The sequence below is a fragment of the Rhagoletis zephyria genome, unplaced genomic scaffold (assembly GCF_001687245.7).
Source record: "Rhagoletis zephyria isolate East Lansing unplaced genomic scaffold, Rhagoletis_zephyria_1.1 Rzeph_scaffold_01040, whole genome shotgun sequence".
Taxonomy (NCBI): Eukaryota; Metazoa; Arthropoda; class Insecta; order Diptera; family Tephritidae; genus Rhagoletis; species Rhagoletis zephyria.
The window spans coordinates 376-4,927 of record NW_016158124.1 but is presented as its reverse complement, the minus strand read 5'-3'; positions in this window follow the sequence as shown (position 1 = coordinate 4,927).

The following is a 4,552-nucleotide window of genomic DNA, read 5'->3' as shown; positions in this document are numbered from 1 at the left end:
AAAAAGAAGTCTGATGAGGAGATGTGGTGATCTCCGAAATAGTGCTATAACTTCTACCGCTTAGACTTTGTTGCTTTTTCAATTTTTCCTAATAAACAATCGTGGTACAAAGCTCAATAAAAAAATATTAAAAATAATATAAAAGTGTTCTTAGAATATCGCTGGTCTCTACAACGAGAAACTGGTGATGCTGAATTAAGAAAAAAACAGTCAAGCAAACATTTTTGAGTTGTATAGCCAAAAATAATATTTTTGTGAAAATTATGCTTTGATAAAATGTTTAATAACCCAGTAGACTTTCATCCCATTTTTGAAGGAAAACACTAGTTTTACTCGATATTACATTTAGTTTTAACATCATTTAAGGACTAGTATGGTTTTCTTATAAAATAGTGCGTAAAAAACTCACAAAAATTGAAAAAAGCGAAAAAAGTAAAAAAAAGTGTTTGCCGGGTAAATACACAAAGATCTCTAAGGTTTCTTTATTCGCGTATATATCATTCAAGACGCCTAAGTTTGTTCTTTTTAAACCCGGCCATAAACTATAACTCGGTTCATAGTCAACTAAATTACAGGCTTATAAATGCGTAAAAGCACGAAGAACCGGTATTTAACGGTAAATCAAGATTTTGGGAGTGTTTGGCAGAAAATATATATTTTTGAAAGAAAACATTAGTTTTACTTGTTATTAAATTTAGTTTTACAATCAATTTAGGACTATTATGGCTTTCTTATAAAACAATGCGTAAAAACCTTACCAAAATTGAAAAAAGACGAAGAAAATAAAAAATAAATGTGTTTGCTGGGTAAATACACACAGATCTCTTAAGGTTTCTTCATTCACATATATATCATTCGAAAGGCCTAAGTGTCTTCTTTTTAAAACGGGAACTCGGTTTATAGTCAATGAAGTTACAGGCTTATAAGTGCGCAAAAGTACGAAAACCGGGGTTTTTAACGGTTTATCAAGATTTTGGAGGTGTTTGGCAAATTTCATATTTCGACCTACCAGAAAACATACATAACTTCCCAAGTATCTTTTTGTGTCGCACAGTGTTATCAGATGAGATGTTAAATAGTACATGTACATATGTATGTATATAAAACATCGGTTTCTTTTGAATTGAAAAGTCAAAAATAACATTCGCTTACGCAATGGAAACAATTTGTAGCAGTGATAGTTTTAAGAATTGCCAGTAAGTATTCAATCAACCTCAAAAACACAAAAAAGTTTCTTCAAAATCTTGGGTTTTTATAAACAACTAGCGGCACCCTGACACTCTTTGCTGTTTCATATTCCTGTTACATTCGTGATAAGTGATTAACGAAACAAAGCATACAATTGTACGACTCGACAACATTGGCACTGTCTACTAATGTTCCGGAATAAGTAAACGACGAAAATAGTCGAAAACTATACAGTGCTGATATGGTTTTCCATTTTAATACACTAGTCGAGTAGAAATTTTAGGCAATTACAAGAAATTTTCGATACGATTCGACTCTCGAAAAACGACTTGCACTCGACACGACTGTCGCACCCTCATTGCATATTTTACGTTTTTCGATTCTCTACGTAGATATCAAGGCTATGTGGTTTGCCGACATGGGAACACGCAACATACATTTGTCCATATGAGACGCAATCGGCATCTAAATCTAAACCACATTTATCTAAAGATTGACATATATTTGATTGTGAATTGAAATCTTCTAAATTGAATTGGTGTTACGATCGAAATTATGGAAGTTGGAACGATGAGGACATCTTCACCTTTGAAAGGCCATGTTAAAATTTTTGCTTTCACTAAGTTTTTCATAAATTTCTAGACTGTAAGTCGCGTGCCGTTGCAGAGTCTTGGCTTATTAATATTCCGCAACAAGATAATTGGCACACCTATTTTAAATTTCAGCATGTGGGATCATTCCCGGAAGAATAATCGTGTTCAAAAATTCCGTTGGATAATTAAGTGCTTCATCTGTTTCCGCAACGATGTTTATCGACGTTTATGGGAGGTTCCATGGGAAAGTGGACGTCAGTGCAAAAATTATTTTCTTTATAAAACTAACCACCGTGTGGATAAGACATTTGTAAAAATCTTGAATCAACCAAAAATTGAATAACAAATTAAAGCTTTAAATGCATTTTTATTACTTTTTTTTACGTTTTGAAATCAAGCTCTAAGTAAATTTTTTGATTGAGTTTAAAGTAGGTTGTATTGAATGCACTGTCAAATAATTTGCGATTCATAATTCAAGTGTTTGGTAAGAAAAATATATAGTAGAACTCATCTGCTTTAATAAAATTGTGTTATATATTAAAATGTATGACTGCTTTATCTATATTATGAGTTATTATTAAGCAGTATTGGTCTTGTCCCACCCGTGACAAAAAAAGCTAAAAGTTGTTACATTTAATTACAGAAGTTGAGGTTGTGTTTCGTGTTTGTTACATATTGTTAGAAATTCATTGCAAATACTTACCATAATTGCATTGTCGTTTCCACGTAGTTAGATAAGACTAATTCAACAGAGAAGCATGTCCCACCCGTGACAACTATGTGCAGGACAGTTATCAGAGGTAGGTTTACAGGGCTGATAAGCTTTATTTGTTTGTTGAGGTGGACGCCGGGGAGGAATGCGGGATGGGCGGACTCGTCCATTTTCTATATACGAAATACGGGGACGAAATTTTATAAGCTGTGGATGAAGGTTCTACAAATAAACCTTCATCACTCTAAAGCAGCTTCTGCAGCTCTGCTCCTGCACCTCAGTGATAGAGGGGAGGAGCTAGTTTTTGTCCAGGAGCCCTGGGTTGTTAAGCACAGGGTTTGTGGACTTAATTCTGATGCTTACCGCATAGTGTCGGCCCCTGTGGCAGGTAAGATCAGGGCATGTATATTAATCAAAAAAAGTATTTCTTATAATTTACTCACACAGTTCAGCGATGAAGATACGGTGAGCATCTCTGTGGAAAGCCAATCCACAACACTCTGGCTGGTCAGTACCTACATGGCCTACGATCGGCAAGACTGCCCTCCCGCTCGGTGAAAGAGGCCAACTCGAGGAAGTTTCCCATAGTTATCGGGGCCGATGCTAATGCGCATCACGCGGTATGGGGATCTACCGACATCAACCCCAGGGGTGAGCTGTTACTTGATTTTATACTATTATATAATCTAGCCATCTGTAATATTGGTGATAAACCCACTTTTGTAACCTCAAATAGGAAGGAGGTATTAGATATTACCTTATCGTCTAGCGCTTTCTTTGAGAGTATTAGGGAGTGGAAGGTACTGAGCGACCATTCATTCTCTGATCACATGTATCTCTCATTTGTAATCTCCTTTGAACTTCCGGCCTCGGCCGCTTACAGAAATAAGAGACGTACTGACTGGACTAAGTTTAGGAAAGTACTCTCGGGGAATTTGTTCAACAAGGCTTCTCTCAGTAAGCTAGGCTTACTGCCACCACCTGATGAAGCGGAGCTTTCTCTCGCAAACCTTGCTTCTCTCGGTGAGTTAGGCTCATCGGAACAAACTTGAGGAAGCCGTTGATTGCATCACCGAAGCCTGTAATTCGGCCTTATCTGCTTCCTGCCCACTTGTACTTCCGAGAGGAAAGAAGAAGCCACACTGGTGGAGCAAAGAAATCGCCTCTCTAAGGAAGGAAAGCAGGAAACTCTTTAATGCGGCAAAGCGCGATGGTTCTTGGACTGGATATAAGGCAGCCCTGAAGAAATTTAAAAATGCCACCAGGAAAGCCCAAAGGGACTCCTGGAAGGATTACTGCGATAGTATAGAGGGTCAGTCGGAGGGAAATCGCCTGCGAAAGGTGCTTGCGAAAAGTCCGACGAACCCGATGTATATTCAGAAACCAAATGGTGACTGGACGTCACCTCGTGAGGAAATGCTTGTAGTCCTAATGAACGCGCATTTTCCAGGATGTACTGCGGAGCCCAACACCGCGGCTATTATCTCTGAACGGCCGTTGATTTCAGCGGACTTTATTGATGTACAAAGGGTAGACTGGGCCATAAAGTCCTTCCAGCCCTACAAATCTCCAGGTATGGATGGTATCTTCCCTGCCCAACTTCAGTCAGCATCTGACGTTTTATGTCCGATACTTGTCTTAATCTATAAGGCTTGTATCAAGCTTAGTTTCATACCCAAGGGTTGGACCCTGGCGAAAGTTGTGTTTATTCCCAAGGGAGGTAGACCCTCCCACGTTAAACCAAGTGACTTTCGACCGATAAGCCTTACTTCTTTCTTTCTCAAGGTTCTGGAAAGACTTCTAGACTCGCAGATCCGACAGGAAATTGATGTAAATAATCTCTCTAGCTGCCAACACGCCTACTGGAAAGGTAGATCTGTGGATACAGCTTTGTATAGTATTGTCAGCACCATTGAAAAGGCTCTCGCTTTTAAGGAATTTGCACTAGGCGTGTTCCTAGACATCGAGGGTGCCTTCAATAATGTTCTCCCGGGAGCGGTTCTTCAAGCCCTAACTCGCCTTGGGCTGGATCACCCTATGGTTGAGTTTGTTCGTCGCC